This window comes from Falco peregrinus, chromosome 3, assembly GCF_023634155.1.
Source record: "Falco peregrinus isolate bFalPer1 chromosome 3, bFalPer1.pri, whole genome shotgun sequence".
Classification (NCBI taxonomy): Eukaryota; Metazoa; Chordata; class Aves; order Falconiformes; family Falconidae; genus Falco; species Falco peregrinus.
In genome coordinates this window covers 41399147-41415088 of record NC_073723.1, presented here as the reverse complement: position 1 = coordinate 41415088, position 15942 = coordinate 41399147, and the positions used below count along the sequence as shown (strand labels likewise).

Here is a 15942-nt window from a genome sequence, read left to right as displayed (position 1 = left end):
CGTTACCAGGAATGATCAAGGACTTCCCATTAAAAAGCAATAAAGAGGAACTAGTAAACTCTGTGGGAGGGAGGAAGCGGCAGCAGGAGCAGCAGCAGTCTCAGTCACCACCTGCTACCCCAAGACCCGATGACAGAAGTGTGTGAGTCCTCACCCTGCGCGGGGTCCCGGCCGCCCAGGCAGCGCACTCGGCAGCCCCCGGCAGGACAGCGGGGCTGGGGCGGGCTGCGGGGCTGTCAGGGGTGTGCTCATTCCCTGTATGGGAGCCTTAGTATGGGTGCGCTCCAGTCTGAGAGGGGGATCCCCTGCCCTGGTGGGGGTGTAGTGTGGGGGTGGGGTGTGTGTATGTGTGCATCCCCCGCCTGGGGGTGTGTGTGTGTGTGTGGTAGTATAGCTTGTGTGTGTGCATGCATGTGCGTCAGTGTGTGAGTGCATCCCCTGCCTGTGGCATTGATACAGTGTCTGTATATGTATATGTACGTGTGTGAGTGCATCCCCTGCCTGTGGCATTGATACAGTGTCTGTATATGTATATGTACGTGTGTGTGTGCATCCCCTGCCTGGGCTGGGGTGCGGGCTGTATACATCCCCCGGCTGGGTTAACGCGGGGTAGGGGTGTGTGTGCCCCCCCCGCCTCCCCCCCCCCCCGCCTGGGGGGCAGTACGGGGTGCCTGCGGGTGCGAGCATCCCCTGCCCGGCCGGGGGAGCGAGGAGCAGGCGCGGGCGCGCGCAGCCGGGGAGGGGGCGGCGCGGGGGGCAGGGGGCGCCCCGCGTGCCCCGGCCGGGAGCGACCGTGTCCCCCCGCCCCGCCGCCGCCGCCGCCGCCGCGCACAGCCGCAGACACGGGCGGCCGCGCCGGCAGCCGGGGATTACAGCGGGGCGAGGGCAGCGCGGGCTCGGCTTTTATCCGACCCCCCACACCCCCCCGCCACCCCAGCCGCTCGCCACGCTGCTCGCTCGGCGGCTTTTCATCTCCGGGGGCAGGAGGGAGATGTCTTCGCCGTGGTTTTTCCACCCCCAGTCCTCTCCGTGCCGGGGGGGGCGGTGATGTGGAGCCGGGAATGTAGAGGAAAACCCTCCCCGGGAGGGAGCGACCAAAACAAACCTCTCGCCGTGGCTCCGGCGGCCGCGCAGCGCCCGGGGAAGCCCGAGCAGCCCCTGCCAGCGCCGGGGAATCCCTCCTCCAGCCCCCGGCGGTGCCCCGGGCGCCCGCGGAGCAAGGTAAGCGGGCGGGCATCGCTCCTCCGCCGAGGGCTGCCTTCTGGTTTTATTCGTGGGTTTTTGTTAGGTACCGAGTCTTCCACGCCTCTCGCACTGACGGGAGTTGCAAGGGAGGCGAAAGCTGCCGCTGCCCCCGGCGGGCTGCGGGGCGCCCGGGCCGGCGGGACGCGGCTCTCCCGCGGGGAGCCCCGGGGGTGCGGGCGGGGGGCGCCGGGGGAGCCGGGCACGCTCGGCGGGGCTGGACCCCCGCAGGGTTTCTCCCCGGCTGCCTGGATCAGTCTGAGGGAGAATAATGCAGCCCTCACGCTGGAGCGCTTTGGAAGCCGCGGCTTGTATTTTTGTTCCTCCAGAGCTTCTAAAGGGAGGGGGGTGGGTGACATTTCGTAGTATTCTACCTCCTGCCGCGGATGAGCTTTAAAGATAAAGGCTCGTCATTTGTGTCCGATGCTCTAATAGCGCTTGTGGGGAACCTGATGATACAAAAGCTCGGCGTTCTCGGTAGATAGCTGTCATTTCGATTACCCCAATGAAAAAAACCCTCTGTCAAAGAAGAAAAACCGTAGCATTGTGCTAGTCTGAAATACACTGGCATGTATGCTTTCTGTAGATATGTAGCATGCTGCCAGTCCCCTGGGTTTCCGAACCCGTGTTTTTATAAACAGGCATGCTCGCTGCATGCTTTCTACAAACCCTTCAGTGTGTTTCCTGTATGAGAATTTCACTACCCGAGTGAAGGTGGACCTTTGTTTATACCCTATTGTATGTACTGTCCGCATTTATAGTTTGTCTTGGACTTTATTCAACTCAAGTTACATAATGATTAAGATATAAATAAACAGTATATTTGCAGTTTCTTGAACATTTTAGTTCATTGCAGATGAGACCGTCTCTAGCATCACCGCCAAAATTGTCACTTCTGAAATGTTTGTATAAAAAGGGAAGTGTCAGTAGCATCAGGTGGAGGCAACATTCCTTAGCAGATACACAGTCATCAGACCTTGCTATTAAAAGGACACCTAAGCAAAGGATTTCAGTGACCCCATCCTGTAGCTCTGAGGAGCTGCCAGGACTGGTTTAGAAGAGGAAGAACAGCAACGAGGCTGGACAGGAAAGCCTGTCTGGTGAGGTTTTGCTTTGAAAACACTTGGAGTTCAAGTTTGCTCAGCTGGCAAATCACATCCAAGTTAGTGCAGAGCTAGCACCGGGCATTAGGGGCTAGGCAAAGTCTGAGAAATGAAATGGCCTACCAAGCCTGGGGCACGATTGTCCTCCCAGGGAGTTTTACTAGAAACTTTCAGGAGAGCAGGGTCAGGCAGTACATGCCTCCTGTGAGATTGGTTTGCTCTGTGACCACCTGAGATGTACTAGCAAAGCTTTGGAATTCTTTCCCAGGGAGATGAGGTACAGTACACCAAAAAAAAGTTTGTTGCTGGTTCTTAGCACTGCTGTCATTTCCATTCAGACTACAATTGATAAACCACCTCTTTGCTCAGCCTTATTGGAACTTGCAGCTGCCTTGTGGGTTTTTTTAATTTTTTTTTTAATTTTTATTTTAAAATGATGCTTCCACAGGCCGCTCTCACAACAGCGTCCAAATTGCTCTCGCCTCCTTTCTCAGCTGGACGCTGTCACTGGGGCTCAGCAGGTTGGCCTCGTTCAGACATATGCAGACAGTAAAAACGAAAACATCTTCAGCTTGAGATGAGGGAGAAGCGCTGTTCGGAGCAGCATGCTTCAGTCTGAGCAATTCTGTTGGCTTCAGTGTTTTGAAATGTCCCGTTGCCGTAACAATGCCATATCATATGTATTTATTTATTCATGCTCAGCTTTTTTTTTTTTCTAAGTGCAAGTTAATTGGCAAATTCTGGCTTGCCACTCAAGGCAAGGCGAGGAGTTGAGATTCGCAATAGCTTTCTTGCCAACATTTGAGATTTTGCCAAACGGCTTGCTACTGTGACTTTTAGAAGAAAATCTTGGTCTTACGTGACTTCCTTCAGCTTCATGGCACTACATGCACAGGTAAAATATTTTTCATGGCTCTACCATATTTAAAGCTACCTTACTGGAGGACATTTCAGTCAGTGTTTTACTCCGTATGTTGTTCTTATATAAACAGCACATTGGGGAAGGGCTGTTGGGTTGTGTGTCTGTGTGTCTATGGAATACGTAGTCTTACTGAATGGGAGATGAGGTATCTGCTGAAGGGGGCAGTGACTGGGAGCATGACAGTGCTGTGGGATCCCACTGCAGACCCCTTTGAAGGTGTCTGTTCTTCCAGAGTACAGACCTGCTGCTCCTGACAGGCAGACACCAGGAGGGAAAGCTGGGAGCCAGAAAGGGAAGCTCTTAAAGTTATGAGCCACTCCAGCCTCATCAGAGTAGACATACATGCATTCTAAAACTGTATTGTTTGAATGTTTTCAGGGGTCATTTCTATTAACTCATCATGTCATTGCATAATACTTTCTGACCCAGCAACCCTATGATCACAGCTCTTGGAGTTAAATAATGATCGCCTCTGAAAGGACTTTCCCTTTTTCTATAGTGTTGCTCTAGGAAATTTTTTCATTTTTAGAAATAAGTTTTTTTACCTAATAGGTGTCTGAATATTATAAATTTGGATGCACAATAAAAACAAGCTTTTGTTTACTTTGTTGAGTTGTACTATTTCTACTCTTATTAGGATATGAGCACCCTAAGAGAAAATATTTTTGATTTCTCATGAGTGACTGGCATCTTTCTCTTATGGTTATTGCTGAGGTAGTGGCACTGGGTATTTAATTTCTTGGATTTTGTAATAAATCTTTGAGACATGTTTTAACACACAACTTAGCAGGTCGAAATGAGAGTTCCTAATGATAATCTTAACTGTAAATCAAAATAAACTTTCTGATTTTTAATTGCAGAAATCTCTAAGACTTACAACAGTGTTCTGTGGGATACTGTGAAAATAAATTGCTTGGGACATTATAGACTAGATTTTTTCCTATTGTAAATGTAGATTTTTCTGTAATCCCATAGCTTTCTATGTTTATTTGTCTATAACTCTGGCTATATGGAAAGGATTTGGAAAGAATTTAATTCTTTTTAATTCTTTCTTGACTACTATGCAGTTTTAGATATCTATTGCATGCTATAATAAATAGATTGCTTAGTGATGCTCAGTGCATATATATTAAATCATATGATTAAATATAAAAATGGAACAGAGAAGCTGAACAACTCAATTTTTTATTGACTAGAACATGGACGTTTCTTATCTTGGTTAGCTATAGGTATAAAGACAGTCTCAGTATAACTTCCCAGACCACTAAACACCATAAAAGCCTTAGATATAATATGCATCAGTCAAGATATTTTAAATCTATTAAGCTTAAAACTGTTTGTATTCTCCATTAAAGCTGGAAGGACTGTGAAGACTATTCTGCTTTTCGTCCTTCCCGATGCTCATTACAGCACATGCAGGAACTTCAGTGCAAGTCGACATTGGCATCCTCCTGAAGTTTCATTTGTTTCCTGTGCAATACATCCCTTTCTTCCAAGGCTGGAGGGCTGGAGTAAACTGAGTAGTTTTTAGACTGAGGAGCTACTTTTTTCAGCAGTGTGAAAGTATGATGATGTTAACTGCATACTCAGTAAATAACAAATATTATTTTGAACTTACTTGTTCATGGATTATGGTGACCGCATGAGCAATATGGAAACAGTAATGGAAGAGTCTTAGGCCACTAAAATCAGTGGTTTTTTTAATTTATTTTTTCTAATGCAGGAAATCTATATTTAGCCGTAATGGTAGATCAGCTGTGACTTAGGTATCTGGCTTCTATATGGCCCTATTCCTCCTCCGGATGACTATAAAGAGGAGTCAGTAGCATCACTGCTGGCAGCAGCAACAGAGTCAGAACAACAATCTATTAGCTAATAAATAATATATGTCACGCTGGCATAATGCAGCTCTGAATATTTAGGAGTAGGTTGTGATAAGCAGCAATTGTAGTCTTTACAAGGAGCAATGGCAGTCTACCAATTTACGCTCATAATACCATGTCAGAGGCACGGTGGTACGCTGTGAGAATGCACAAGCGTAGATACAGTCCAAGCCCAGATGGAGGGACTGAGCAGCTCTCTTATCACAGCACTGGCACATGATACAGGAGAAGGCTCTACGCTGGTCAGTGCTTCTCCCGGGGAAGTCATGCTTGCCATTGCAGGGTATTTTTCGTGCTGCCATCGTATTTGGGTATTAGCTCGTTAGGAAAATAAACATCAGCCCTTTAGGTAAAACCATGTAACAAGGAAATGAATGCAAAGCTGTGCTGATAATTAACTGAACAAAGCTCTCAAACGTAATCTTCTTTGATGACACTGGAGATGAGCTTCTCCCCCTGGTTGCCTAACAAGTTAAGAAATAGAAATCAATTATGGCAGTAGAGTCCAAATACAGAATAAATTTGCCTCAGAGCATTAATAAGACATCTCAAGGCAGTTCATAAAATATTTTTGCACAGTACCTCATCAATAGTTAACTTTCAGAAAATTAGCTGCATTTTAAATATATATAGAGAAAAATTACAACCAAACTCAACAACTCAAAATGAGGCCATAATGCTGCTAAGGGGTTTTTAGTTGTGTCTTTTGCCCTTTTGAAGTGTGAGGCTTTGGTTTACCTACAAGGTTCATGATCTCATGTCAGCTGGATGTGCTCTCAGATGACTGAATAATCCTGCTGTAATTTATGACCATAAATTCAGTGTAATTTTGCATATACCAGAGAGATCCTGAGACAGTTTGAGCAGAAAGTGCTGGCAGGCTGCAGCAGCTAGAAGAATCCCACTAATGTATTTAAGCAGACTCAAAACAGTGAACTGGCCTAATTAGCCTTGAAATCAGAAAGCTATGAATGACACTATTGTACGTGCTCTTCCAGTAGCTGCTGAGATTAACAGCACACGTAGTTGATCTACCTTGACAGTAGTGCCATCTAGAAGGTCTTGCCTTCTAGATATTTCCATTTTATGCTTTCTTTGTTCTCATTATTGCTGATATAGAGTGAACTTCTTAACTGTGCAGGCCTCATGCTTGAATTTATATTCAGGACTAGCCTGTCTACCGATAGTCACTTTAGTCCCTATCTAGGCATGTCATTGAAGTAGCGTTAGCAGTGCTGGGTGTCTTCTGCTACCCTTGAACTAAAGAAGGAGTAAGAATGTTTGGCTGATCCAGCATGTTTACAGATCATCTAGTAGGAGCAGAAATACTTTTTTTGCAGTAGTCTTGTGGCTAGGGTACTCACTGGGAAAATCAAGCTTTTAGGCCTTTCTTAGATTAACATGATATAAACAACTATTTCACCTCTTGTAATCCAAGATTCTGCCCAGACAAAGGACTACTCATCTGTCCATTCCTGTTTCCTTCCGAGTGCAGGCTGCCTCATTCTTGCTTAGTAGGAACAGGGAGGGTGGTCTCCATCCCTGCGCCTGTCCTGGGAATTACTTGCAGCAGCGGTAGCCTACAAAATATAAACCACAGGTTTGAGTCACCAGGGATGAACGTAGTCCCTGGGTGAAAGTATAATAACCAGGTAGTTACATCAGTAGGTTGTTACCACCACCTCTGGGTGTATTTTGAAAAGAGTGGGCCTTGTGCAGTTCTTCTGAAGGACTGTTACGTGCCTCTCATAGAAGGAGATTTCCAGGCTTGGGCTATCATGTGGGTGAGTTGTGTTCCTTTTGATCCTGGTTATGCACTGGGTCTGGATGGGAGTTCAGAATATCTTCTTTCTGACCATAAAGTATTGTGTTGATCCTGCCTTAGAGGTTCCCACACACTTCTTTGAGCTTGAGTCTTGCATGTTTAATATTAGAAACCCTGAACTAATGGCTCTGATGAAGCACATTTTTTAAGAGGATGCTGTGGCTTTTAAAAATAGATTTTAGCTTCACAGAGCTAAACAAATTAATTTACAGTGTCAGTTTTTAAAAAGTTTCCTTTTAGCCTGTCTTGATTTCAGAATTACAGCAACAGTAGCACGAGGTTGTGCATGGTAGATAGTCCTCACTTTCTTCTTTTGCCAGGTCAATTTGAGGGTCAATAATATCAATACTATGGTATCAGCTGCCTTTAAGCTTGACATTCGGCTTTCCAAAACTTATGCAGTCTCCACTCGTGGTAGGACTAAAAGCATGAAAATGAAGTGCAGCTTCTCTCTACAGTGTTAAACTGGAGTTCCTAAGAACAGCTCTCCCTTCCCCAGTCCCCAAGCCGGCAGTACCTTTGTGCAGTATGTGGAACCAAAACACTTTAGATAAGGTCAGGAATCAAAGTTTTCTGCTTTCTGGGTGACTGCTTCTCTCCGATGGGCAAAATAAGATGACAGGTTGTCATAGGCTCTGAGCAATTTTTAATAGTATTTTGGGGTCTTTTTCAAGGCATTCCATAGTTTAAGACATCAAAACGTTGAAGGGATGGATTCCCCAGAATCAAGCCTAGAGCAAAATGTGTCTTAATTTTTAATGGAAAAAGCTTTTTGTGAATACTCGTTGATGCTGTGACCTTGGGGACATTCCCAGCTATGTACAAAGGCGCTTGTCAGAACTGAGTCACCCAAAAATCATGGCCTTGATTCATTCCTTCCAGCTTCAGTGCTTCTGTGAAGCACCAGAGATAGGGAACGTAGGCTGTACTCCTGCTGGGTAGAGTTACTGGGTTGAAGCAAGCATCTCTTGAATAAATCTGCCTGACATAGGCTGAAATCTTTGGCCATGTCTCTTCCTATCTGTTGTCCAGGTACGTCTAAGCCTGCCCTTCCCCTTGACTGAATCAGGGAATGGTCCAGTCAGAAGTGGTTCCAAATGAAATTTTTGACAGAGGCAGAAATTGAACCCAAATGTTTTAATCTCAAAGAAGTAACTTGAGAATACAACCATGCTTTCCTTAATTGTAGATCAAGGATGGTGGTGTTGCATGTTTAGCCTTTATTAGAAAACTCAAAACGTTACACTGGGATTCTGGGCAAAGTGCCACAGCCAGAGTTTTGGGTGCAGTTTCACTCAAAAAGAGATAAAATCTGACCTTTCTCAACGTGCCTCGTTGCTTCAGACATCATTCTCTGTGTATATAGGATAATACTATATTTTGTGCAATATTTCCCTGCCTAGAAACCTAGAATCATCACTCAGTAATACACTGTGCAATCTTTTCTTCAGGAGAACAAAAAGACATCTGTGAAGTTCTTCAGTGCTTTCAGCTAGTTGGCAGCACTGGTATTGGTAGGGAGCAGTGGAAGATCTAAGGGTTATAGAAGATACCACATTTAAAATAGCCCTAAAACTAATTGTTTTAGGACAACTGGTTACAATAGTGCCCCCTCAAAAGAGCAAATGATGTATTGACAGTCTCTTCCATCATCTTAATGCACTGCAATGCAATTAGGAAAAAAAATCCTGTAACAGATGAATAAATTGCAATTCAAAGCTCCAATTTATTAATATTAATGTATTTACTATTATTACTGTATCCTGTATATGTAGTATCTGTATATCCTCAAATAATTATATGGAAGCATTAATCAAAACTGTAGATCCAGAGTGCTAGTTGCGATATATAGTCTTATTTAGCCCTGAAATGAGGATCTTATATAATCACATTTCTGTAATATCTGATTGTTTTAAATTAAAGAAAATGATCTGCCATTTGGCCTTGTACTTCTCTGTGACAGCTCATCCCCTCTGAAATTTCCAGGGAAGGCTAAATACACAGTGAAAACCAGTATCTTTGGCAAAAGCAGTAAGTCAGCCCCTAGCAACCAATTGTAAACATAAATAGTAAAGTGCAGACACCACAGACAATTACATCCTAAACAAGAGATGCTTAAACCTGGGCTGCAATGGAAGTGTAACTGTTTTTGTAAACTGAGCAGGAATGCATCAGGATTGTTTTGTAAGTATCATATAGCCACGCTTGTCACAAGCACTAACAGCAGAGCATTGCTAATAAGGAAAGCCAGAGAAGCAGAGCTGGTCTGGAATAAAGGCTGATGGCGATCTTGATTCAGCACTGGGATGGATGGCAAAGCCATGTTCATCGCTCTCTTGAGACCTCAGTGCAGTCTGATGGGGTGCTCCAAACCCAGCTCTCAGCTGCAGAGTTATGGTGAGGTCCGACTGAAAAAAGCCACTTGAGTCCTAAATTCCATATGAGTCTTGGGGTAAAATTACACTGAACACTGTCAAGAGCATTCAGCCTTTTGGTGTGTTATCCACATCACCTGTAGTGGAGCCTCGGGCCCACTGACAAGGCTTTACCTTGAGTAAGAGCTCCAGTAAGTAATTGCAAATGCTACTAGGGCAGTCAAAAAATGCAAATAGGCCAAAACTGTCAAGCTTGTGTGACTACAAAATTTTACAAATGTTTTATCAGTTATACTCTCCCTCTTTTTCTGTCTTCTGTCTCCGTACCTATTTCTTTCTGACTTTTCTTATCCAAGGCTCTCAGGGAATACATACAGCCTCTGAGTCTGCTGCTCCTTGGTGAAGTTCATCTCATCCATCTAAAAGACATGTCTGTACTCAAGATGGTGAGAACAGGGATTTAGCAGATAGACTGATTTAGTCGATTTGAAAAGTTCATTTATAAAAGGCCCCATCTCTTTCAAGTGTTTTCTGCAGATCTCTGAGTCTTTGTGCGGCCAACGTTTAAATTTTCACATACCAGGAATAAATCATCTGTAAGGTCTGTGATGAAATAGACATAATCAGCGTTTTAGACCAGTTAGCCATAGTCACGCCCTAAGAGCTGGTTTTGTGGGATATATTCTTAAAGCAAGATCTGACTTTCCAGAGACCAGCCCGTTCACAGCTGTAAGCAGAGCTCTCAAGGTTACAGGTGTGACTCGGTCGTTGGTCATGGAGAGACCCAGCTCTCTTACAGTGCCTGTCACCCACCAGCAATGGCTCTGACCACGGCTGTGGTCTGGTGTGAGCCAGCCATAGATCATGGGGAGGCTGTGTCACAGGCGAGACAGGCTCAGGCTACATCTTTGCCCCTTCAGGCCATGTAGCTTCAAGTGGTTTCAGCCACTTGGCTCTGAGGACTTGAGCCCAGGTGCTATCTCCGGTAGTTTGGACAATCAAAGCTCAGCTGTTTCTCTCCTGTGAACGCATGCATGTGTTCCTGCATATAGATATGAATCTGAGACATACACACGATGCTCAGGAATACTTTGACATGTTTCCTGACACTTCCTGCGTTCAGGTTGCCAATCCTTAACTGTATGAGATGTGACTTCTGTGAAGGTGGGAAATGGAAATAAGGAACACCTCATCTGGGCAGGATGTTTTTATTCAGTTTTAGCTATCATCTCAGCCATTTTTTAAAAACTGAAATGAAGGAAAAATGCTATTAATAAAGGTCCCACAGCTCACCATTAAGAAACTGCAGGTCTTCATATTTTGAAACAAAGAACAGACATTGGATAGCAGAGATATTACAGCAAAGCAGAGGCTGGAAAAAGCACAATAATACAATCAAGTAAGTTGGGACTTAAAGCTCCAGAAATTTGTTTAGTCGGTAGAAATGTACTAGTTTGTCACAACTAACTTGCTCTATCTTTTCTTGACCAACTTGCTGTACCCCAGGTTATTAGGCTCCAAGAGTCAGACGCTGAGATGGGCACAGGCTCTAAGGCTTTTTAGATTCATAGAATCACAGAATGTTTCCAGTTGCAAGGGACCCATAAGGATCATTGAGTCCAACTCCCTGTTCCTCGCAAGACTATAAAACCCTAAAAACTAATCCCTGTGACTAAGATCGTTGTCTGGACTCTTCCTGAACTCTGACAAGTTTGGTGTCGTAACCACTTCCCTGGGCAGCCTGTTCTAGTGACCAGCCACCTTCTCAGTGAAGAACCTTTTCCTAATGTCCAGTCTGAACTTCTCTTGATGTTACGCTTACAAAAAACTAAAGGCAGTTTTTCCAGAAAGTGTTACATATCTGCATTAAATACAGACTGCGGGTCGGATTTTTGCTACACTTTTAATAAGTCATTTTTAATAGCCAAACTAGTCAATGCAACAATTATCTCCCCAGATTTTTCTGGAGTTCAGGGAGTGTTTTTGCTTGGGAAAAAGAAAAAATATTGGTATTAGATTTTCCAGACCTAAAAAAAAAACCCCCACATGGAATGGGACCACCCAAATTATTTTGTTTAATAATTCCAAAATATCTCATTTTGATCCAGAGCTTTCTTAAACTTATTTTTTAAAAAAATAAACATTAGTACATTTAGAACCAGAAATCTAGTTTAAAAAATATTGAAGGCAGACTTTCAACAAATTCTGAAAACTTCTTGCATTTGTTTCCAAAGCAAGGAAATTAATTGATACAATCTTTCCTTGCAAACTTAATGAGTTTTGACAAAAGGACATCTTCTGACAAACATGGTAAAAATTTGTCTCTTAGAAGTCAGAAGAAAGCAAATTTGTTCCCCTTTCCTAGGGGCCTTATGATACAGCCTTTTCTTAGATGCTACATACTTTTTTCCTCACAGTGCCCTAAATGCACAGAAAGGATGTGCTTCAACAGTGGTGTGCTTATGTAGTGTAGCATCTCCACCTTCTTTGGTGTAATTTGTATGGCAAAAGTTGGGAGGGGAGTTTAGGACTAAGGATGCAGAAGTAGCTTTGATGTGAATCTTTGGAACGAAGTCTTGTACGTGCAGTCCATGGAAGAGGCCAGCTGACACGGTGACCACTGTGCATGCAGTTAAACTCACCTAGGCTCCAAAGCAGATGGCTACAGACAAGCCAAGGACCAGACCTTGAAGCCTGCTGACTCTCAAGCCATCCCTGCAAATTGTTTAGGAGAGTCCTAGCTGTGCCGTGCCAGGCGATGCTCTGGCAATGTGACGGCACAGGTAACTGAGTTCCTTTGCCTGAGGGTTTAATCTGCACATGTAGGCATGCCCATCAAATGTGATAAAAATGCTAAGGAATCTGTAAAAAACAGCTATGTCAATTTGAGCAGCCAGAATTATTGCATACTTCAGGCATCTATGATCTTAATTCCTCCATTATAAAGCACTGGTAATAATGGCCTCCTAGTGATGTTGAGAAGGGAAACTCAGGGATACCCTGGAAGCACTCAGGATAGTGGGAGCTCCCTGGGGGATATTCGTCACTGTGCGTAGTGTTGGGTTTGCAGTAAGACATGCTAAATAACATCAGAGAGCAAATACTGAATGAGAAAGATGAAAAGAAATAGTAGATAATTACCCGTTCACTTAAAGCAGAAGGGATTGGTGTGGAGGATCACACCATTAAAAGCTGTACGCATATGGTACAGGGGAATACACTTAACCTTCTTTCTTGCTTTCCCTAGCTTTTTGAGTAGTAGCCTTTACAATTTTAAGTTTTATTTAATGCAAAGAATTGGCTCTGATTTTGGAAGGTTTGATATTGCAGGCATTTTCCTACAAAGTAGTTTTATTATTGCAAGGAAAGAATAAGGGGTGTGTCTGGAGTTGCTCTTAAATGTCTCTGGTTAGAATTTGTGTCTTTCTCTACCAATTGCTAAGCAGAGCTGGTGAGCAGCAGGCTGGCTTTGCCGGCCAGCAGAGGGGCAGTCTCATTTCTCACTAGTGCAAGCTGGACAAAGTGCATGGTGGAATTGCACACAGCCAAAAGGTTAAGGCAACAGACTAAACTGAAAAATATTTCAAGCTGCCTCGGGACAAAAATTGCAGTGTCCTGAGTTCGTTGCAGTAGCCAAAGTCCAGAAAGGTTATTTATTGAATTGCAAAGGTAAACTCACTTGCACAATTTTGTTGTATTGAAATATCTGGTGATTTTGTGTAAATTTTTTTATGTGGATTATAAAGTTAAAAATATTACGTAGTTAAAATAGAGGCTATTGATTACAGTTTTGTTAGAGGCACAAGCTAAGCAGGCTCTGTAGTCCAGGCTTGGGGAAAATCTGCACAGGAAGAAATTTTAAAAACTTACTGGCAACAGAAGGTGTGAAGAAAGGCACTTAGGAAGCAAACTAGAAGAATATTTTTTTAAGTCATATAATCAGCTGCTTTTATGTATTTCAATGAAAAAAGCTCTGAAAAAAAGGCAAAAATAGCCCTCACACTTCAGCATTCTTCATTTGGGAAAATGCTTTTTATTTTTGATCTTTTCAGAGTGCTATATGTTGTTCATCCCTTGGTACATATGTACATACATAGCACCTTGGATCCAGTCTTCTCAATAAATGTAGCGTTGTTTCACTGCTGACTTCAGTATGACCACAGTTAACCAGAATTTTTAAAGCCTTTTAGAAAAGCCATGTTTCCTCAACTAGGGAGATGCAACCAATAATTACACTGACAAATCAGAAAATATTTTATCAGCTTTAGACTGGTCTTGGTGACACTATAATTTTGCATTGTTTAACAAATCTGTGTGATAAGTACACTGCATAAGAGCTAAAACAATGCATAGCCTTGCATATATTTAGGTTTTGTAATCAGAAAAGCAAATGAGGATATGGCTAACCTAAGATTATTCAGGTCAACTGCTTGATTCCTACTGTGTTTTACTTGGTATTGCTAATATTAGGGTACACATATTAATTAAAAAAAAAGAAGAAATCTCTGAGATTCAATCATGAATAAACTAACGAACCTCTGTAGAAATTGTATGAAGGCTTGGCTGATTTTATGGAGCATGACAGAACCTCTCTATGAATTTCTTAAATTCTTGTGTTTCGTTATGTAAGACATCCTTTACAGGAGAAACATCATTGTGCATTAAAGCCTAAAAGGATTTTTTTTTCATAAAAGGTTGTAAATACTTCCTCTGTGGAGAAATACCCTTTCATAACTGCTGGGTGTTTTAGGTGGTTGCCTTTATGTCAGCAGACTGATAAATGCATCACAGACCAGTAGGAGATGATTACGTGAAGAAACCTTGGAAAGACTTGAGTCCCTCCTTCTCAAAGCCCCCCAGTGAGGAGTGCAATAAGGAGGAGGGTAAAACCAGAGGAAAAGTCAGTCTAAGGTGAAGAAGAAAAAAAGCAAAACACAAACCAAACACAACAGAAAGCAATATGCATTATGTAAACCTACTGATGTCAGGGCTTTGATTGTGATATGACATTTATCTTTGTAAGTGAAGTTATCAGTTTATTGTTTTCATGAATGAAGGTACATGTTACAGGCTTAAACCCTTGCATAAATAGGCACAGAGGTGCTGTGGGTTGCACTGGGAGATAGGAGGGAGCTTCACAGTGCAGTGCTGGAGGCAGGATAGGAAGAGGCAGAGTAATGTGGCCCTTGTGTTTTTGAAGTAGGTTCAGCTTGAAACTGCTAACATGGTGATGTTTCAGACTGTTGCCATCATGGGGGTTAACAAGACAGTGAGTTATGCACTCAACTGAAAATAAAAAAAAAAAAAAAAAGAAAGAAATTCTGTAAATGTAAATATTACTTTGATGGGTAATTTTCCTTTTCCCTTATGTTTTTAGACACGGAAGTCTAGTAATACCTGCATCATACATGGCTGAGCCTTATTATTGCTTTATCTGTTGTTGGAGAAACTGTTAAAGTTTAGATATAATGGGATCTAGTAATTTTAATTTTATACTAGCAACATATTTAACACTGGCTTAATTGTGTCATCTGACATGCTGAAATAATTCTTTAGTTTTTCTTAATACTTTTAGGAAAGGATTATTCTAGATCCTCACTGTTCTGTTCAGGATCTGGTCTTTGTGATCTCCTAATTCCCTTTCAAATTTCTGCCTTTTTTTTATGGTGAGTTTGTGCCTATTTGTTCTTATGCTATTATGGTCCATCAGTACAAACAGTTCTCCCTCCTCAGTGTTTGCCCCTGATGTATTTATAGGTAACAATCCCTCCCATCACAACCTTCATGCTTACTCTGCAAAGAGGATCAAATTCTTGTTCACAGCAAATGCTTTGTTAAAGCTGGAGTTATTTTGCTTCAAGGAAAAAGACCAGACTGCCAAACTGTTGATTTGCAGGGAGTGGGAAAAGGAGATGTCAGCTTTGGGAAGTTCCTAAGGAGGACTTTCCTACTTCAGAAGAGGAGCTTCTCTAAACATTCTTAATATTCTTTTTCCCTTTGGGACATGATGCCATTGCTAGGTTATTATTTAAGCATTGTGTCAGATAACGGACCGTAGCAGAGATGGTGTGTGGGATCCCTTCCTGTTTGATACTGGTATTCCAGATTTGGTGACGAACAGCTGCACTTTGGAGTTCACTGAAGTGCTAGGCACGGGGAGTGAGAATGCACTTGTGGATTATTAAAACTGAGATTGCTGATTGCTGTCATGGCTCTGCAGCAACTGAACAGGTGAACAAGTGGAGCAAAGAAGAGCCTTTCTGAGGAGCTAGGGAACAATATGCACAGTCCTTGCCTATACAACATGTATTACTGGTCAGCTGGCTGCTGAAGCGTTAGGATTCTTTTGACTTATTTGTAAAGGATTCAGCACTGTCTGGTGCTAGGAAGTTTGACGTGTCAAGATGGCAATTGAATTGCTTGGTGAGTAACATCTGGGCATGAAATAATACAGCAAATCAGGATGTGAGTTGAGAGAAGGAGGGATGCAGTTTGTTTTTGCAGGATGTGCTCTAACGGTTTTGTTCAGTTTCAGTAACTCCAGAATTTGAATTTTTCAATAAAAGGGAAGCTAGCCTCTCACTTTTTCCTT

General features: G+C 43.0%; 1 protein-coding gene across 1 annotated transcript in view; it reads left to right on the top strand.

The window, feature by feature from the left end:
• Positions 1-799: 799 nt before the first annotated feature.
• The window catches only part of KCNB2 (potassium voltage-gated channel subfamily B member 2), a 204682-nt gene continuing 189539 nt past the window's right edge, over positions 800-15942 (top strand). The window contains exon 1 of the mRNA XM_055800811.1: positions 800-1221. The gene's annotated coding sequence lies outside the window, so the exon portion shown is untranslated. The remainder of the gene's footprint in view (positions 1222-15942) is intronic.